The sequence below is a fragment of the Tursiops truncatus genome, chromosome 4 (assembly GCF_011762595.2).
Source record: "Tursiops truncatus isolate mTurTru1 chromosome 4, mTurTru1.mat.Y, whole genome shotgun sequence".
NCBI classification, from domain to species: Eukaryota; Metazoa; Chordata; class Mammalia; order Artiodactyla; family Delphinidae; genus Tursiops; species Tursiops truncatus.
The window spans coordinates 128,766,112-128,788,042 of record NC_047037.1 but is presented as its reverse complement, the minus strand read 5'-3'; the positions used below and the strand labels follow the sequence as shown (position 1 = coordinate 128,788,042).

Below are 21,931 nucleotides of genomic sequence, written 5' to 3'. Positions count from 1 at the left end.
GTCCAAAGACTGAATTTCTACTCTGCATCTCGGTTTAAATGTGAAATATATTGTTGCTAAACTTGGACTCAAAATCAGGTATGCCTCTTACTGAGCTCTGTTTACTGGGTACTGCAGAGAAGCCAGATCATGGAATCCAGTTCTTTGGAAAATCTCCAAGGAAAGAATTTCTAGAATGAGGATTCTGAAGTATGAATATGTGTGTTATGTTTCTAATTTCCCAGAATACATGTGATTTCTCATAATTAAAATGCCCAGGATTTTTCTTCTACTATGATTTTTATTAGGTTATAAAACTGGTGGGACAATTGTTCATGTTAAAAAGAATTATTTTCAGTTTTAAGCTATCACCATATTTCAAACTCTTTTCAATTTCTCGTAATTGTGGTGAGACTGTATTTATAAATGTAGAATAAAGTCCCTCAGATGATAATATTTCAAATACTCCCTGCCTTCTTTTTAATTAATAAACCCAAAAGTCATCTTTTGCAGAAATAACTGCCTTAAGCTTCAAAAAAATTTTCAGCTTAAAAGTAACAAAGTTCAACATTTTATGGTCAGCTGTTTTATTACAAATTTAGGTGGTAGTAGGAAAAATCAGAAAATTGAACCCAAGACATTCAAAAGATGCTAAAGGGAACATTCTCCTCCCTCCACCCCGCCCACCTTAAACTTTTACGGAATACAAAAAATTCTTATTTTCCCTCTCTACCGTAACTTACTTACATTTTATTGAAGGCCTTTATTATTATTATCATATCTAAATAGTTAGAATTGACTTTATTTCTGTGGAAATAAAGACCAACCAAATGAGAAAAATCAAAGGCTATTTTTTCAGAACCCGGATAAGAAGTGAGTCAGCCACTGTCACTTGCATCTTGGCAAAGATGCAAAGGCAGGCAGAGGAGTAGGAAAGCTTGATTGTACAAAAAAGGGAGCCTTCACGTGTACTCTGATTGGAGGCTGTGGGCTTGGGGAAGCTGGAGGCGCAATAACTCATAGCAAGGTATCTTATGTGATTGGTTGGGGGTGTGCATATTTGTTTTTCTCTAGTTGGTCCTAAGTTGGAAGGATTTAATCAAATCCTGCCCATTTGGGGCTGGCTGTTACAGAAGTTACTGTTTAGCTTCTTAGATTGTTATTAGAGATAGTAGTCTGAATTCTAACAAGTCTGACTTATGGCAGGCTGGCTTCCTGGACTGTTTATTGTCAATGAAAGGGTTGGTTTCCTTGGCAGGTTGCTGTAGGTTGTGGGTCAGAGTTCTATTTTTATATAGGGTCTGGCCGTTGTCTGTTTCTATGTTTAGTCTCTCATTTCCAAGTTAATTATAATTTAATGAGTAGCTGCAATATTGATGTAGTTCAGATCCAGAATGGGGTGCCCACCTCTGTGGAAATTTAGGCCCAGCAACCAGAGGAGGTATCGTACAGTTCCCACAGGTATGAGGGCCTCTCCAAGCAATGACAACCTGGGATCATTTAAGAGACAAATTGGAGTGAATAGCCCCTGGACAGAGACGGGACCACAAGGAAAGGTTTGAAAAGAGTAAGGCACAGGCAGATGCTTTCTAGGAAGCAACAGTAAGATAAATCAACAAAGCCAGCCATCTTACTCTATTTTTTTATACTGCACAGTTTTCATTATTTTATTTTTTTCATTACTTTTTATTGGAGCCTAGTTGATTTACAATGCTGTCTTAGTTTCTGCTGTACAGCAAAGTGAATCAGTTATACATATACATATGTCTTCCCCTTTTTCCAAAGAGCTGAGGCAGAAGTACAATGTTTGCTTCATGCCCATCTGAAAGGACGAAGTTCAGGTTGTGCGAGGGTGCTACAAAGGGCAGCAAATTGGCAAAGTGGTCCAGGTTTCCAGGAAGAAATATGTCATCTACACCATACGAGTGCAGCAGCAGAAGGCTGATGGCACCACTGAGCATGCGAGTATCCACCCCAGGAAGGAGGTTATCACTAAACTAAACTGGGCAAAGACCAAAAAAAGATCCTTGAGCGTAACGTCAAATCTTGCCAAGTAGGAAAGGAAAAGGGCAAATATAAGGAAGAAACAATTGAGAAGATGCAGAAATAATCTTTTATATGACTTTCATTAAAAACTGTTAAAATGAAAAAAAATTTTAATTAAAAATATAGTGAGACATTTTAAAAAACAAAGCAAACAAACAAAGCCAGCAAAAACTCTAAGACATGAGACAAGATAGCAGACTGAAAATGGGAGAGTGCGTGCCTAGATCAGAAACAGTGCCTAGTGCGTGCCTAGGCTCAGAAACAGATTTCAAAACCACTCAGCATACCCAACAAAACTAATCTACCAGCAAAATGGCCCAGAGGTCTGCCTGTTTGGGACCCCTGTCCAATCTGATATTCAGCCTGTATGCACTGGTTTGACCATACCAATTGGTCAGTTCCCCATTCCATCATGGTGCCCAAGACAACTGGTCATTAAATATGTATTCTGAATATTACCCCCACCTGAAAGTGCGAGAGTCTGGAGGTACCCCCAACTAGTGGTTACGAAGAATAAACGATTTCAGATGTAGTTTTGCAGGTATGCTGTTTCCTTTCAGTTTAGGTGCTGGGTAACTTGTCTCAAGCTTGATCTGAGCTGGGAAGGCATGAAAACCTGAAAGAAGAAATCAAAGAAAAGTACCCCTAGTGAGAAGAGGGTACTCTTCTCTTCATGAGTGAGGGCCATGAGGAAGCTATGAAATCACACATCTATGTCAACTGCACAGGTTGGAGGGCAAATCACTGGGGTCTGTGGCCATGGAAGGGAATATGTCAACACTGCAACTGAAGCTACTGCAGGAGCTTCAGAAATGGGAGCCCAGGACAGAGCAGAGAATAAAGAGGATAAAGAAGGGCATTAATTTTTTTTAACATCTTTATTGCAGTATAATTGCTTTACATTGTTGTGTTAGTTTCTGCTGCATAACAAAGAGAATTAGCTATGTATATACGTATATCTCCATATCCCCTCCCTCCTGAGTCTCCCTCCCACTCTCCCTATCTCACCCTTCTAGGTGGTCACAAAGCACTGAGCTGATCTCCCTGTGCTATGCGGCTGCTTCCCACTAGCTATCCATTTTACATTTGGTAGTGTATATATGTCAATGCCACTCTCTCACTTCATCCCAACTTACCCTGCCTCCCTCTCCATGTCCTCAAGTCCATTCTCTACATCTGCATCTGTAAGGAAGGGCATTAATTCTGATAGCTTCAGCAAGAGAACTGCCACCCCCACTGATAACGTGAGTTACCCCCTTGACTCGGCCAAGAGGTCATGGTGATGGACATTCCAGGGGTACTTCTGGGTGTGTGGTCAGAGCAGAGACACTGTTCTTACCATTTCATATGTTAATTTGCCCCTGCCCCTGTCCAGGGTAACATCTGCTTTAGGTTAAAAAAGAGGGGTGGACATTTAATGTACCTTTTTTACCATTTGAATTTTTCACAATAGTTAAGCCTATTTCTATGGTGGTAAATTAACAGATGCTATTTGGGGAAAAAATATCTAAAATTCACATATGACATACCACAGGTATGGTAAATTGTTTACTAAAATGGCTAAATAATATAAAGGCAGGTTTTTTTTAATATAGCAGGTTCTTATTAGTTATCTATTTTATACATATTAGTGTATGTATGTCAATCCCAATCTCCCAATTCATCGCAAGTGCCCCCCTTCCCCCCCTTGGTAACCATAAGATTGTGCTCTACATCTGTGACTCTATTTCTGCTTTGCCAGTAAGGTCATCTGTACCATTTTTCTAGATTCCACATATAAGCAATATTATACAATATTTGTTTTTCTCTTTCTGACTTACTTCACTCTGTATGACAGACTCTAGGTCCATCCACACCTCTACAAATGGTACTATTTTGTTCCTTTTTATATCTGGGTAATATTCCATTGTAAAAAAATGTGGAACGCTTCACGAATTTGTGGGTCATCCTTGCGCAGGGGCCATGCTAATCTTCTCTGCATCGCTCCAATTTTAGTATATGTGCTGCCGAAGCAAGCACCCAACTTAACTCTTTAAAGTACGGCTAGGGTAGGTGATGTGGATCTCTCGTCCCACGTGCAGTGGGGTGTCGATGATACTAATTCTGTTGTCTCAAAATGGGCGACCAAGACCTGGAGCAGAAAGCGAAGACACATCAAGCACCTCCCATTCTAAGAAGAGCTGCCAACAGCTGGAGGCATGAACCCCTCCAGGACGTTTTAATAGACCAGACTTAACCAACTGTACTGCTTTCAACCATTCCCCCCACCCCAAACAAGCAGAAAACCAGGAAGAGGAGAAGAAGAAGAGATTTCTTATTGTGAGTCATCGGTAGAGAGTTGAGAGCCTCGGTGTTTTCCATGGAGGAAGAAAAAATGGGGAGCTCTCATAGACAGTAGGGGTGTCAGAAACAAAAGGAGACAGGCATCTCGAACCACAGGGAGACATCAGCTCATGGAGCAGACATGCTGATCTGCCCACTCTCTGACCATCTCTGAGCAGGGGAGAAGAGAGCCAACAGGGCAGAGAGAGAGACCAGCAGTGGGGAAACCAGCCCTCCTACCACTTGGTATTTGAAGGAAAGCTGACTCTTCAGTGACTCAGGTGGACACTGCAGAAGGTAGCTGGGCTTAAGCTGTCTTATTGTACCCCAAACAAGAGGGCCACGTACAGGGTGGATGTCCCAAGCAATGGGAAACAGCAGGGTGTACTGCTGGTGGTGAAAGCTGCAGTGGCATTCAAAGAGGCTGAGCTAGAGTTAGTCTCCCTTGTTAAGGCATTGGATGGAAACAAGATGTGGAGCCCTGTCCCGATTCTGAAAGGTTCATGAAGAACTCACACATGTACCTCAAGAAGGAAGCAGCCTGGGATGCCTGCCCTCAGTGGGCATCTCTACTTGGTCCATTTCAGCCTAAGAAGCAATAGCCAAGAGATGGCCAATGCACACCAGGAATGACAGATTCATCCCTTTCCATCTCCCCTCTGCAATCAAGGAGAAAGGTGCCCCAAGAAATCGGGGATAAGGAGTGAAAAAGCAGACCAAGCTTTCTCCCTCCTCTAAGTCTCCTTGGGAAAGCATGGCCAGTGCTGGGAGGAGGGGAGGGGATAGATGGATCTGAAACGGATATTTTAAACTTGACCTGCTTTTTTTTAATATTCAGAAGTAAATAGAAAACGTATGGAACTCTGTGAGTACAAGGTAGCATTTTCCTCCCAAAATGAATAAATATTTGCAGGTTTTAAATTGCAAGAAGAGCCCTCCTGCAGTGAGGGATATGGCCCTGAGGTCAGGGAATCACAGTGATAAACCAGGAGCATCTAGGAAGTGAGCCCCGCACAGGATTTCCATTCCAGGACACTCCTTCCTTGGACTTCAGGAAAAGTAAAGCAGCAAAGTTTAAATAATTTCTCTCATAGTTTCTCCAACACTTGAATAAAAAGTTTGAAATAAGTGAGGGACTGAGTCATAAAAACAAAAACAGAGGGGAACAGATCCCCATCATGCTCACCATCATCTCTGGGATTTTGCAGAAGTGGGAAGATTGCATTAGAAGGTGTCCTGAGCCCCCAGCCCCACTAGGAGGGCAACAAGTAGGTATCTGCTTTGGCTCAGAAAAGTCTGGGGAGAAAAAAGCAGCCTGGAGAATAGGTAAGAGGACCCTGCAAGAGCAGAGAAAACTCCCCACCCCAGTGAATACACTAGAGCAGTGACTTTCAAACTCCTTGTACCAAAAGCCACAGTAAGAAATACATTGTACATCATGACCCTATACACATGTATATGCATAACTGAGCAAAGTTTTATAAAACAATATTACTCACCACGTGCAATGAATGGACACAGGTTGTTTATATTCTATTCTGTTTTGTTTTTTTTAATGCTGGTCACAGATCATATAAATTGATTTCTGTGGTTCTGAAGAACCTAGTGACAGGAATAAAGACACAGATGTAGAGAATGGACTTGAGGACAAGGGGAGGGGGAAGGGTAAGCTGGGAGAAGTGAGAGAGTGGCATGGGCTATATACACTACCAAGTGTAAAATAGATAGCTAGTGGGAAGCAGCCGCATAGCACAGGGAGATCAGCTCGATGATGCTCTGTGACCGCCTAGAGGGGTGGGATTGGGAGGGTGGGAGGGAGGGAGACGCAAGAGGGAGGAGATATGGGGATATATGTATACGTATAGCTGATTCACTTTGTTATACAGCAGAAACTAACACACCATTGTAAAGCAATTATACTCCAATAAAGATGTTTAAAAAAAATTGATTTCTGGACCCTAGTAGTCTACAAGCAGCAGTATAAACAACTCTCATTAGAAGGAGATGACCCTTAAAAGGGAGGGGAGAGTTTAGGTAACACAAGCATGAACATTTGTTTTTTCTCTCCCAAATATGCCTCCCACATTCACAGCTCCTTCTATATCATCAGATTGGAATCATATATTCCTGATAACCTACTTTCCAGATGAGCTCTCTCCTCTGGAGTTCACATCTCTCTACTTGTTCTCTTATCTAACTATCCTCCATGCCTTTCTAGCTCTACCCACTGTAGATGTGGATTGGACCCCTCAATACTATCTCCACTAATTAAATACTTTGCAATCCCTTAAATATCCAACATGTACAAATAATTCACAGGGCATTCTTAACAAGCATGTCTGAACATGCTGAATTCCAATGGTTGCCTAGAACAATAACAGTAGTGAGTAACATTTACAGAACGCAAGGATGTGTCAATCACTGCTCTCAGCTTTATCAATCTATATCTCTCTATCTGTAACCCTTATAATCATCCCACAAATAAGGAAACAAAGGCCCAGGAAGGTTAAGTAAGGACACAAAGCTGTCAAGTGGTATACCTATGCTTTGAATACAGGGGTTCTTGGAAAACTTGCAGGTCATAGAAAAGCATGGACACAAAGGATAAGTTTGACCTTTCAGTGGGGGGGAAGAGGGTCATGAGACATGGAGCATTGGTGGGTCTCATGCAGAGCCTCGTCCGGGTTTTATGCTCATGGTAGAATAACCCTCCTGTACCAAAGGGTTCCAACCAAGAGACTTCTTGCTCTCTCATGAAGACAAACATTGGTTTCAGTTTCAGTCACAATTCCTACTTTGTAAGTCAAATCTTGAAATAATTTTATCCCCACACAACAGAGAAGCAAGATACACATCCTGATAGCATTTGGATTTGTTAACGACCTTCTCCTACCATTTTCACTTGTTTCAAGAATTTTAGGACCTGGGTTACTTGGAATATTGACTAGGAAAACCTTTCTCAAGGGCAGGCCTCTCTGAGAGAATATTCTCATAGGTCCCTGGGACTGGTCCTCAGTTTTGCTAGTTTAATGGGAAAGGAGTAGACTCCAGGGGCGCATAAATCATGTTTAACCAACAATGCTAGATCCTTCACTTAGGAGGATATTCTTTTCCTCTCCTCCAGGGGGCACCATTTGCACAGAATTCAATATGAATGGCACCCGCAGGGATTAGGCAAAGCGGTGGTCCTGAAAAATAGTCCTGCTTGAAACCATCCTTCAGATATCAGACAGCTGGAAAACAAAATAAGTTAATCAAATAACCTAATTGAATTAACGTTCACGAGGTTGCCTGGTGTCCAGAGAATCAGAAGGAAAGGTAGAAACTGACCCTTTCATCACTTCTTGCCTTCAGAAGGAAACTGTCAGATATATTTTCTGCCCCATTAATTAATGCCTCCCTTCTGACCAACCGCCTATGATAGGCATATTCTCTCTAGACTGTGTTAGTTTTACTATTAGTCAGGACTTATTCTGAACCATTCTCTCTAAGGTGAGTTTGTAGATATCTGATTTCATTCTCATTATGCTGATTTTCACAACAAATTCTGAGGTCCCGAATGTAGCGGTGGTTCTTACAGTGTGGTCCCTGGGTACCAGCAGCAGCATCACTTGGGAACCTGTTTAGAAGTGCAAATACTTGGGCCCAAACCCAGACCCAAATCAGACAGACTTCCAGGTGTGGTACCAGACATCTGTGTGTTTACAAGTCTTACAGGTGATTCTAACACATGTTAAACTTTGAGAACCATTGCCTTAACATACAGTTTCCAGTCCAACCGATACCAGAAACAACTATGAGCTTTTAAAAAATATAGGTGCCCTGGATTCTCCCAGAGCCACTGGGAGAGTAAAAAGAGCTTTGGAATCAAAAGGATCTAGGTGGAAATTCTAGTTTTGTCACTCACCAGTGTGTGCCTGGTTGATGCTCCATTTTCTCATCTCTAAAGCAAGGGTAGTAGGACCTTGCCTCATAGGAAGGTATTGGAGGTAAGATGCAACACATGCCTCATATAGAGACTGACAGCAAACCTCCTTCCTTGGCCTCCATCACGACTGGAATTGCCTTTGCCCAGCCTGTGAGGTTGCAGGTCAGGTCTCATCTCACCCAGAATCACAAAACAAGAGCTGCCAGAAGCTGATTTCCAAAGTTTCACAAATAGCCTAACATTTTCACAGCAGTTACTGGGGGTTTTGCCATGACTCAGTGGGAACAACACGGCCCTGAGATTCCCATGGAGCTATTTCAAACTCTAGATTGATGAGTACAGGAGGAGTCCCTATGAAGCAATATTTACCAACTGAGAGCAGTATAATTGTTAAAGTAGCTCTTGTGAGCCAGATCACATTCCTGCTGACAACAGGGAGGCAAAGAATTCCAATGGTTGCCTAGAAAATTGAGTGGAAGTTCCCCAAGTTACCTGCCACACACAGGTTTGTTTTTCCTTAATTATCTAGGTAATTGCTTTGGTTCCTCTACTTGCCTTTACCAAGAGACACCTGGGCAGAAGAGCGAGTATCTGTGGGGCTGCCCTGCTGGGTAAAGGTTCAGGTTGCTCACCCCAGTGCAGAGACCTCCTCCAATGTCAGTGGGAGTGCCTATAAACTCCCCCTCCACTGGAACTAATGAGGCCTTTCTAGTCAATCTGGGTCCCCGCTCTTGTGCATTTTTTTTTTTTTTTTTTTTTTTTTTTGCGGTACGCGGGCCTCTCACTGTTGTGGCCTCTCCCGTTGCGGAGCACAGGCTCCGGACGCGCAAGCTCAGCGGCCATGTCTCACGGGCCCAGCCGCTCCGCGGCACGTGGGATATTCCCGGACCGGGGAACGAACCCGTGTCCCCTGCATCGGCAGGCGTACTCTCAACCACTGCGCCACCAGGGAAGCCCTGCCTTTCATCTTTTTAAGCACTATGACCCCTTGCCATGAATTAATAAGAACAATAGATGTAGTCACGGTTCTCCAGAGAAACAGAAACAGATTAATAGAATATGTGTGTCTACATATATATACACACAGGTTGGGACCCATTTCTATAGATGGAGTGGGATCCATGTCACCCACAGCACCTGGTTTGTGAATAGGGGAGGAGGGAGCTTCTGCAGTGTCCGCAGAAAGGTACCTTATGTGCTGGAGAGACAACCAATAGAAGCGCACTATTGCCAGATGGCAAGAAAGTGTCAGGGTCTTTTCCCCTTTGATTCATTTCCTTCTGTGAAGTGGGGAGCCCAGATAATTAAAGGGAGAAGAAATGAAAATAATTTGAGAAACACTTCATCCCACCTACAAAACACTCATTCTCATCTATGCAGTTATGTACAGTTTTCAAAGCACTTTCTCAAACAGCACTGGACCTGCGTTATAGCAGCTCTAGGGAGACAGCCTAGTGGGTAATATTATCCCCGCTAGAGACCTGAAGCAAATCAGCCTTCTTTACTCACTGCTCAGGATGTGCCCCTCTCATGCTCACTGAAGGGGAAACTCCCAGCCTGTCTGCATGGGAGCGAAATACTAGGAGATTCCATGAGAGGAGGCTGGGAGGCTCAGTGGTGAGAACAGAAGGGAAAGTGCAGAAAGAGGAGAAGAGGTTCAAGGTAGGAAAAGAAAAGCTGCAGAGTGATGGAACAAAGTGCCCACTACCAACAGCAGGAACTGTATTTCCTTCCACAAAATGGGTGACTTAAGCAACAGAAATTTATTGTCTCACAGTTCTGGAGGCTAGAAGTCCACGATCAAGGTGACAGCAGGGTCAGTTCCTTCTGAGGGCGGTGAGGCAGAGGTGTTTCACGCTTCTCCTCTAGCTTCTGGTAGCTTGCCAGCAATCTTTGGTGCTCCTTGGCTGGTAGGCCCATCACCCCCTTCTCTGTCTTCATCTTCCCATGGCGCTCTCCCTGTGCGAGTCTGTCTTCAAATTCCCCCATTTTATAAGGACATCTGTCATACTGGATTTGGACGCATCCTAACGGTCTCATTTTAACTTGATTAGCTCTGTAAAGATCTCGTCTCCAAATAAGGTCACCTCCTGAGGTACTGGGGGTTAGGTCTTCAACATCTGAATGTTGAGGGGACACAACTGAATCCATAACAGACACTAAATCTCTAGAGCTGAGCTGGATATCACAGTGCCCACTGGCCACACGTGGATATCAGGCACTGGACATGAGGCTAGTCTAAACAGAGATGAGCTGTGAGTGTAAAATAGACACCAGAGTTCAAATACTTAGAGTGAAAAAGAGAATGTAGGATACCTCCGTTGTCTTTATATTGATTACCCGCTAAATACTTTTGATATATTGGGTTAAAGACACTACAATACAGAATTAAGATTAATTTCCTCTCTTCTTGCGTTTTTCAATGCAGCTCCTAGAAAATTTACAATTACACATACAGTTCATGTTTGTGGCTTGCCTTATATTTCTGTTGTACAGCACTGTCCTAGAAAGAGAAATTCACCAGGTCCCTGACACCTGATCACCTCGTGAGAAGATTTTCTGAACTTCTCACATAGTTCTCTGACAATGATGGCAACATTAAGCATTTGAATCACTCGAAATGTGACATAGAGTAGACGGTAAACATCAAACTTTATACCTGTACAGCGTACTCTAAATGTGAAATAAGTTTTTGTCTAGCCTAAGTGACAGAAGATATATTTGATCAATAAGGATCACACTTTATTTTTTATTACTAAGAACTCAATTTGGAACAGGCCACCCAATATCATCTTATAACAGTAGCTCCTGCTTAAGGTATTCACTTTTTCATTTACCTCGTGTGAGAAAAATGAGGCTGCATAGCAAGGGTGCCTTTTATTAACGATTACATCGGAATGGTACCAGTCCTTATTAAAGATGGTTTTCCAAGTGAGGTTTTGCATATGCTCCATGCAGATCAATCATGGGTACCTTAGTGAGGTCACATCAGTGTAGATGGATTTTGCTTTATGAAATGCACTGGGTTATAAATACTCTGACCTTGTTTATAAAGGAAGCCGGTTAGTTCACTTAATGAAGACATTAATTTGCCAATCAGCTTGGACTGATTATTCATTAGCTGCTATTTCCTGACCAACAGCTCTGACTTACAAACGCAGCCGTTTGTAGGCAGTGGTGTGCTGCCACCTACGGCTGGAAAGAAAAAAGGATAAGGTGCAGAGAGTTCTGAGAAAGCCACAACTATTGAAAAGAGTCAGAGTATGAATAAAAAAAGGCTAGAACAAAGTATACTACTGTGGACCTTTCCCCATGTTAAAATCATTGTAAGACATTGACTTATTTGCAAGCAAAATAAAACCTAGATGAAGTAAGCCATAAATGTCACAACTGCAAAGTCTTAACCCAATTATTCTTGGTGGGGCTGGTGTCATAAGATCAACAGTACTGATAAGTCAAACAGTGTAAGATCTACTATAATCACTTTCCAAGTAGGCCACTGCTTGTATTTCCCAGAACTCACCTTGGGATCATTTTTTTTTTTTTTCACTCTTCAGGCCTTTTCTCTACTCTAGGACAGCACCTTTGGCAACACTCCACAAATATTTTTGGATTCCAGGCATTGTCCTGGATACTTGAGATGCAATGTGGACGAGGATTTGTGTGTAAATCTCCTGCCCTTGAGATGCTTACATTCTAGTGGAGTGAGACAGGTAATAAACATGAAGCAAAAGAAATAAGCCAATTCTCTAGTATGTTGGAAGGTGACAGGTGATATGGAAAGAGAAAATGAAGGACAAGATACAGAGGTTGGAGGTGGGATGGTAGGATGGAGGTAGGGTGCAATCTTGACTAGAGGAGCCTCACTGAGAAGGTGATACTGGATAAGTGTCACCTGGAAAGGTGTTCTTAGAGGTAGCTGCAAGAAGAGAATTCTGGGAAGAGGGACCCCTTGGACCAAGGCCCCATGGAGTGGCAGTGTCTGGTGTGCTGAGAAAGAAGAGGCTTGTGGAGCTGGGGACACAAAAGAGGAGGAGAGCTGGGGGATGAAGCCAGAGGGGAGGGGAGGGAACCCATCACAGCAGGCCTTGGGGACCACCATCAAGATCTCAGCTTTTAGCTGAGTGAAATATAACTTTCTGCTTTTTTTACATTTCTGGCTGACTTACCCTTAAATTTTTCTCTTTCTGGTTTTTGTTTTTAAAATCATGTTTGATAGTTTTATAGTGGTGGTGGTGGTTATTGTCTCAAGATTCATGCGCACCCATGAAAGCAAATTGGAATAAATAAGAATGTGTTCACCTTTCACGGACTTCTTTTCATTATTTTCTATTCTATTCATTATTTTTCTATTCACATTATTTTTCTATTCATATTTCTTATGCATGGCTATAATCATTCTCGATACATGTGTCTTGCTTTTATGTTTAGTATGTCACGAGCACTTTTCATGTTATTCTATGTTTATTATAAACAGCTTATTAGCTTACTAAAACTCCTAAAAGAGGATAATATCTACCTTTTGAGGTTATTGTGAAGATTAAGTGAAAAAAATCATGAAAAGAGCTGAATGTAGTGTCTGGCACAGAATAAACCCTCAATAAACTTAGCTTTGAGTAGATGTACAGGGATTCACTTTTTTTCCATTTCTAAAGGTTTATTCACTACTATTTACTAGGCTAAATAATGCTATGATGAACTACTTGGTCCACAGAGGAATTTGTAGGATTAATTTATGGCTAAAGTCTATTAGATCGCAAACTGCTTTCCCAAGCCTTCAGGACCTTGAGAAAATAAATTTCTGTTATTTATTTTTATTATTTATTTATTTCTGTTATGTAAACCTCCTACTCTGTGGTCTTTTGTTATGATAGCCCAAGCTGACTAATACACACTTCTTCCCATTCAGGAATGTGGTACAGTGCTCCATTTATTTAAATTTTCCTTTACAACTCTCTAAAACAGGTTTTCAATTTATTTTGAGTAAGTTCCAGCCATTTCTCACCAGAATTTTATTTCTAGAAATGGCTATTTTGCTTTTATCATTATGTATTGGAAATCCTTTTTATCAGGATATTTTCTAGCCAGTTACTGGAGATAAATAGAAAACCTTCTCATTTAATATATCTCATATCTAGCCAGCCACCTTACTGAACTATTATATGTCATAAATTCCTGTAAAAGCTAACAAGGAATTGGAGAATAAATTATTTAACAGAAATTATATTAAAAGCACATTGCTCTCTACAGTTCTATGTAGTCAGAATTAGGCCTCAAATTTTCTCTTACAAGCAAAAAATATTAAAGGAGGAAACAAAATCCATTCTAAGTTAGTATAACTAGTTGTAATTAATTCTTCCTACTTCTAAAATCTTCCTTACTACTGAAAAGCAATTTCTCTAATAGAGCCTCAATAAGAGGACACAGCTTTCTCATAAAAGAAACTTTTTTTGTTTGTTTATTTGTTTGTTTTTTTAGGTGTTCACTGTGGCATTGTTTAAAATAGAGAAAAAACTGGACACAATTTATATATCCATCCACACAACTGCATAATTTAAATACAAAGTACAATGTAATATTATGAAGCAGTTGCTTAAATTAGATCTCTCTATGTAATATGTATATATCTTTATAATATAATGTAGGGACTTCCCCGGTGGCACAGTGGTCAAGAACCCGCCTGCCAATGCAGGGGACACGGGCCGAGCCCTGGTCCAGGAAGATCCCACATGCCTCGGAGCAACCAAGTCCGTGCGCCACAACCACTGAGCCCAAGCACCACAACTACTGAAGCCCGCACGCCTAGAGCCTGTGCTCCGCAACAAGAGAAGCCACCGCAATGAGAAGCCTGTGCACCACAATGAAGAGTAGCCCCCGCTCGCCACTAGAGAAAAGCCTGCACGCAGCAAGGAAGACCCAACGCAGCCAAAAATAAACAAATTAATTAATTAATTTAAATAAATATATATATATATAAAATGTAGAATGAAAAAAAGCAACAAGCAGAACAATAAGAAAGAAACTGTTTTTTAAGAGCCCATGACCTAACCCCTTCAAACCAAAGGACTACAGTATTTCTTTTTGAAATTTCTAGTTATCTTGGAGTTTCCGGGGAAAAGCTAAATTCAGAATCTTAATTCAAAACAAAGTTATGGTATACATATACACCACCCAATTTTTCTGTAATAGGAGGTTTTTCTGTAACTTGGGCTCAAAATATTCAACTTACTCAGCTCCTACATAAAGAAATGCCTAGAAATTTTAGCTAATTCCTCTACCAAATCAACTAGTCCACATTTCAGTTGCTTTCTCCTGTGATGATGCAGTTAGTAGACATTCCATCAACTCCCTAAAACTACACCCACACTCCCTCATTCCCCCAAAATGGAAAGCCCAGTCTTACAAACATCATGGTGGTTTCCTGGAGTCATTCAGCTCTCTTCCTCCTTCCAATGTCATGAGTCCATGGGATGGAGAAGCACATCCATGCAGGAGTCTTCCTACAGGGACTTGTCTATGTTTGCAGCAATTGCAGTGCCTAAAAGTGGACACAAATCCCCTCTCCTGAAAGGATGCAGGAGTTAGTGGATAAGAATACATAGCAATACAGAAGTCAATGGAGAAATACACGTAACTGCTTTTCTCCTTATTTTAACCCAATAATTCACCCTGTATATTCATTAAATTTACTCATCTGCACCCCATATCCCCCCAAAAAACTATATTAATTTGGATTTTATTTATAATTCCCTATGAAAGACATACTGATGTTTTTGTTTTGTTATCTATACTTGTAACAGTAAATATATCATAATTTTTTAAGTAATTAATACTAGAACCACCCTTATTTTAAAACCCCATTGAAATAGGAGAGAAATAGGTGAGGGAGATTAAGAGGTGCACACTTCCAGCTACAAAATAGATGAGTCATGTGTATGAAATGTACAGTGTGGGAAATACAGTCAATAATAATGTAATACCTTTGTGTGTTGACAGATGGTAACTAGATTTTCATGGTGATCATTTTGTAGTGTAGGGGAATATTGAATCACTGCTGTACACCAGGAACCGTGTAGTGTTGTAGGTCAATTATACTTCAAAAACAAACAAACTCGTAGAAAAAAGAGATCAGATTTGTGGTTATCAGAGGCAGGGGGCTGGGGGTGGGGGAATTGAATGAAGGTAGTCAAAGGTATAAATTTCCAGTTATAAGATAAATAAGTACTAGGTATGTAACGTACATCATGATAAATATAATTAACAGTGCTGTATGTTATATATGAAAGTTGTTAAGAAAGTAAATTCTAAAAGTTCTCATCACAAGGAAATTTTTTTCTTTTTCTTTTCTTTTCTATCTCTATGAGATGATGGATGTTCGCTCGATTTATTGTGGTGATCATCCCATGGTGCATGTGGGTCAGGTCATTATGCTGTGTACCCTAAACTTACACGGTGCTGTATGTCAATTATATCTCAATGAAACTGGAAGGAGAAAGAAGGAAGGAAGGAAGGAAGGAAGGAAAAAGAAAGAAAGAAAGAAAGAAAGAAAGAAAGAAAGAAAGAAAGAAAGAAAGAAAGAAAGAAAGAAAGAAAGAAAGAAAGAAAGGGAAAGAAAGAGAGAAAGGAAGGAAAGAAGGAAGAAAGAAAGAAAGAGAAAGAAAGAATGAGAGAGAGGGGAAGGAAAGAAGGAAAGAAGGAAGGAAGGAAAGGAAAAACTCCTCCACTGAAACAAATGAATGGATAAACAAAATGTAATATATACATACAGTGGAATATTATTCAGTCTTAAAAAAGGAATGAAGTTCTGAGACATGCTACAACATGGATGAACCTTGAAAACTTAATGCTAAGTGAAACAAGCCAGATACAAAAGGACAATTACATGATTCCACTTATATGAGGTACCTAGAGTAGGTAGTCAAATTCATAGACAGAAAGTAGTCAAATTCATAGACAGAAAGTAGAATGATGGTTACCAGGGCCTGGGAGGAGAGGAGATTGGGGAGTTACTGTTTAATGAGAAGAGGGTTTTAGTTTGGATGATGAAAAATTCTAGAAATGGATAGTGCTAATGGTTATACAACATTGTAAATGTACTTAATGCCACCAAGTTGTACACCTGAACATGGTTAAAATGGTAAATGTTATGTATATTTTACCACAATAAGAAAAATGAATTTAAAAAGTGAATTCATTGTAATATACAGGGAGTCCCCTATGCTAAGCCCTTTGGCATCCTACCATGATACCACCATCAAATACATTTTTAGCCAAGTGTTTCTAACTAGACCATAACATCTTGAAAAATGTTGTGAATAAATCTTTAGATGTTATCAAAACACCACTAGGAAGTTTGTACCAATTTACCTCTCAACTGGTAGTGTTCACTTCTTCACTTACTTGTTGACATTCAGTTTTGATTGGCAGTCATTTAAATCTTTGGCTGTAAGACTATAGTTTTATTTCAACTTCCCTTATTATTAGATCAGTTGGAAGATGTTTTCACAAGTTTATTGGCCATGGCAGAACAAGCATTCTCTACACAAGCTGTTTTTGCTTTTCCACCTCTCACTTACCAGGTCACCTAGCCCCCTAGACTTGGTCATGATCAGACTCACCCTGAGCACCTCATCACCAGTGGAGATGTTCGTTCCTTATCTGACAGAAGGAGTGCATCTCCTTCCCAACACCACTCTTCCATGTTACTCTTGTCTTTCGATTTTCCTTCTCCTCTGGTGTTCCTTCTTGTCCCCTTCTTAGTTTCTTCTTTCTTAAACATCATTATTCCTTTGGGGTATGTCCGGGACTATCTTCTCTGCTCACTGTACACACTCCACTCACATGGCTTCAAAAGTAGATCATATGTTAATGCATAAATGTAAAGCTTGGGTGCAAATCTTCCTCCTGGGTACAAGTCTTATATATCAACTACCAAATCGACCTCTCCACACAGAAGCACACGTTGTGCCTCACATGCTGTACATTCATCACAGAAATCAGCATCTGTTCCTCAAACCTGCTTTGATCTTGTCTTCACCACCTCATTGAATAGCAACATCTTCTACTCTGTTATTCAAGAAAGAAATCTGGGAATAGTACATGATTCTTCTGCCCTTTTTTTACCAATCCTTCTCCCCACCTCAAGTCGGTCACCTTTTTCCTACCTGTTTCATGAATCTGGCTACTGTCTTGTTTTCCCACTAGCACGTCCTTAGTCCAGCCCACCATGATCCCTTGTCTGACTTTTATTTAGCTCCCCAATTCCACTCTTTGACTCTACCATCTACTCTATTGGCCACAGCCAAAGCAAACTTCCTAAAACACAAGACTGATCATATCACATCTTTCAGAAGTTTCCCATTGTCTTTAAGATAAATTCCAAATCCCATAATATACCTAAGGAGGGCTGGACTCTTCTCACCCTTCTCCATCTCATGCCACTCCTCCAACCTAGAGTCATCATCACCCTGACCACACACACAGAGCACTCAATCATGCTAGACACATTTCAGGTCTACAAATAAATCAGGCCCTCTCTTATCCCTCAGCTTTTGCACATGCAATCATTTAGACTCAGGACACTCCTCCCCAACTCTTTACCCAACTTCCTGCTCATCGTTCAGACGTCTGTTGGTTGGCTATTTGCAATCCCTCATCAGCTCCTGTTCCTGAGGGTAAATCTCAGCTTCTTCCTTTTAAAGCTGCCTCACCACCTGGCAGAAGCCCTCTTGCATAGGATCCCTTTGGAAATGACCCCAGACAAATACCTCTCCCTTGGATTCCACATTTAGCAGCTAGAACCCTACAACTCTGACCCAGACCAAACAGATCCCACTTCTTCCCAAATGCAGCCCTCTAGTCTGCTGCCACAGGTGTTCCATCCATCTTCCACCCCAAGGTTATTTTTGCTTTTTGTTTTCATGAGTAAGATACCAGTCCTTTGCATCCCCCAAACTCCAGGTCACTTATGTCAAGGTTTACCTGGTGGGTCCCTCATAGTCCCTCTCACTAAGCTTAAGATGGTCAGATTCCCAACACAATAATAACATTTTCTAAAGAAATTCTCTATCTTCTCAAAAAAATTCCTGTCAGTCTTCTCAACCATCTTTTTAGGCTGGAGGTGGGTGGTCAGCTAAGGGTACTTAAACCAGTTCTTGGCCAGCTCCTTTCAGATGCTGCAGAGGAGAAGGAGGAAAACTTTGGCAAGTTGAAAAAACAGAGAGAGGACCTCTCACTGAAAGGTAATGACAACAGAGGGGAGTGATATGAAATGTAATCAGTGGGATAGAAAGGATGCAAGACCATGGTAGATATATATATATATATATATATATATATGTATATATATATATATATATATATATATATATATATATATATATATATTTTAAAGGGAAACCACTGAAGCGTTTTGAGCAGAGGAGAGACATGACCTGCTCATATGTCATAAAAGCCACTCTCTTTCCTTTGTGTAGAATGTAATGTAAAGGAACAAGAGGGAAACTAGGAGACCAGTTAGAAAGCATCTCAGTGCTCAGTGGCTCAGTGGAGAGATGGGAATGGCTCAGGTGAGACTGTTGACATCAGGTAAGAAGACCACTCAATCAGATTAAAGCTACTTTGTGTCGGAGAACTAACAGGTATTGCTGGTGGATTGGATATGAGAAATGAAGTAAAAGGAGAAAAGAAGGATGGTTCTAAGGATTTTGCCTCCAGCAAATGGCATAATTTACTGAGGTGGAAATGACTGGAAGGGGAGCAGGATTCTGGTCATAAAAGAATATGTATTCAAAAGTCTACCTTGGTTATGTTAAGTTTGAGATGATGATTAGATATCCAAGTGGAGAGATCAGGAGGGCAGCTGGAGTCTAGAGTCCAGATGTTCTACCATTCCAGTAATCTATTGCTATGTAACCACCCTCAAACCTTCGTGGCATAACTATCATTTTTCTTTATGCTCATGGAATCTGTGAGTCATGGACCAAGATGGCTTGTCTCTATTCCTTGATATCTGAGACCTCAGCTGGGGAGACTCAGACAGCTGGACATGGCTTGAATGACTGGGGATTAGGATCATCTGGACGCTTCTTTACTCACATATCTGGCACTGAGCCTGGGATGACTTGAGGGCTGGGCTCAGCTGGTACTGTCAATGGACATGCCTACACAGGGCCTTTCCATGTGACTTGGGCCTCCAAAAGCAAGTATCCTGGTAAAAAACAAACAAGCAAAAAACCAAAAACAAACAAACAAACATCCACAAGACCTTTTGAGAGCGAGGTTCAGAAACCTCAGAGAAAGAGTTCTACAGTGTTGTTCTATTGGTGATGAATGCAGTCACAAGTCCACCCAGATTCAAGAAGAGAGGACATAACATAGATCACACTTTTCAATGGAGGAGTGTCAAAGAATCTGTGGCCATCCGCAGGATACTCTCAGAGTCCCTGTTCGATGGTGGAGACCTTGAAGAATAGGGAAGAACAGATAATTGTAGAGTGAATCTGAGAAACCAGTTTCACGAGAGGGAGACGGAGAGAAAAGTCAGACCACAAGGGCTTCCCTGGTGGCGCAGTGGTTAAGAATCCGCCTGCCAATGCAAGGGACACGGGTTCAAGCCCTGGTCTGTGAAGATCCCACATGCCTTGGAGCAACCAAGCTCATGTGCCACAACTACTGATACTGCACTCCAGAGCCCGCAAGCCACAACTACTGAGCCCGTGTGCCACAACTACTGAAGCCCGCGCGCCTAGAGTCCGTGCTCCGCAACAAGAGAAGCCACCACAATGAGAAGCCCTCACACCGCAAGGAAGAGTAGCCACCACTCACCACAACTAGAGAAAGCCTGCGTGCAGCAAAGACCCAACACAGCCAAAAATAAATAAATTAAAAAAAAAAAAAAAGTCAGACCACAAGACTATAATTAGGGAAGAGAGAAAAAAATCTGCACATTTAACTAGCAAATGCCTCTGTGCAACAGTATATACTGGACCTTGAAATAGAAACTGAACCTTTCAGTTATATATTGTACATACCTACTGTATTAAATGGGCCAAATCCCATAATAGTTTGGTTTTTCTTCCATTGCTTCTGATATTCTCTGATGTCTCTTCCCTACCCTCTGGTGGTAGCTCGGGCAAATCTCAAAACTTTACCATTGTTTGTGACTAAAAGAATAGTTTTATTTTCAGGTGTTCAAAAACCAAGAACAGAATCTGTTCAAAATATGTACTGTATTTTGAAAATCGCATAGCTGCACACAAAAATCCAGCAGTCTGGCTTCTTTTGAAAACCTGAAGATCTGGTAACACCGGACCTGCACTGCAACAAATGGTAGAAGCTGAGTAGCACCTGTCCCTTTTTGGACAAGGTGAGTGCCTCTGGCCCACAGCCCTGCTCGTCCTGTTTGTGAATTGCATTAACCTCACCTGCTTGGTCTCATGGCTCTGGGACCCGCCCCAGGGACTGGTCATGTGGTCTGCTCTTTCACTCCCTGTCTCTGCTTCCTCCTCACTGGCCCCTAGTTTAATTTTCTCTTTACTGTTGATCCCTTTCGAGGCAGGCAACCAGATGTCAGCCTTCCCTTGGGAGGCATCTCTGTGGTCTCCTCAGAGATCTTCCACAGCGACATGCCTGAGGCACATTCCAACTGACATCTGACTCCACCCAGACACTTGCCTTCGCCATACAAACAAAGACTTTGTCCCTTGTTATGAAGGCACGTCCTTACATGGCTTTAGCCTACCTACGCACTGTGACACATACTCGGCACCAAGGTGGGCTCCTCTGCTTGTGGTGGCCACAAGCAGCGGGGCAGGCTGTTCTGCTCTCTCTCCCCAACCCATTCTCACAGGCAACGCAGCCAGCCTCCCCATGATTAGACCTCTCCACTGAGGCGCAGTTACCTCTGCGTTCACACAGAACCCCTCAAATTCTTAAGAACACAAACCAGGTTCACCCAAGAACCCTTTCCTACTTGCCTCTGAGAGCAGCCAAGGGGGGGTCACACAAGTTTCTGCAGCTCAGACACATCTAGCCGGGAGTGGATGTCAGACTCCCCTTCCACCAGACACCATATCTCTGTGTGAGGTTCTCCCGGCAGCCCTTCACTTGACTTGTAGGATCAGAAGCTCCCCTTCTACACTCCACAGCACTCTCTGATGAATTCACTGTAAAGAATCTAGTCTCTCAATGAACCCTGAGGCTTCTCTTATCCAGGCTGGAGACCAGAGATTGTCTGGCCAAAAGCCTCATTTGGCTTCCACTAGTAAGCCCTGCACAAATGTGTCTATGTTAATATCTCTCTTTCATATGTGGGAGCACTTGTCTCCCATTGCCCTCAGCTATGAGGCTTGAGCTGAAATTCTAAGACAGCAGAGTCCCATGACACTCCTGTTATATATAAAACTGTATTTTCTTTGATTTATCAACGTTAGATAGTCTATTTAGCACTATGCCATAGAGCTTTCTACAATGATAGAAATGTTCCACGTCTGTACTGTGCAAAATGTCAGCCACCAGCCACATGTGACTATTGAGAATTTGAAATGTGACTAGTGAGACTGAGAAATTGAATTTTTAATACTATTTAATTTGAATTAATGTAAGTTAAAATAGCCTCTTGTGGCTAGCAGGTACCGTATTGGAGGGCACCAGTCT

The 21,931-nt window shown here is 41.6% G+C and overlaps 1 long non-coding RNA gene and 1 other non-coding gene across 7 annotated transcripts in view; both read right to left on the bottom strand.

Annotated features, from left to right (window-relative positions):
• The window catches only part of LOC109547908 (uncharacterized), a 57,281-nt gene extending 38,752 nt beyond the window's left edge, over nucleotides 1–18,529 (bottom strand). The window contains exons 1-3 of one of the 6 annotated variants that reach the window (XR_012331586.1): nucleotides 14,679–18,529; nucleotides 5,847–5,949; nucleotides 2,491–2,641 (exon numbers count right to left, since the gene is read on the bottom strand). This is a non-coding gene — a long non-coding RNA (uncharacterized lncRNA). Of the gene's footprint in view, nucleotides 1–2,490 lie in introns of all 6 variants that reach the window. The other 5 variants (XR_012331581.1, XR_012331583.1, XR_012331585.1 and 2 more) reach the window with 5 other exon arrangements.
• Nucleotides 3,938–4,044, bottom strand: LOC117312291 (U6 spliceosomal RNA). The gene has a single exon (XR_004526547.1). It is a non-coding gene; the product is annotated as a U6 spliceosomal RNA (small nuclear RNA).
• Nucleotides 18,530–21,931: the final 3,402 nt, after the last annotated feature.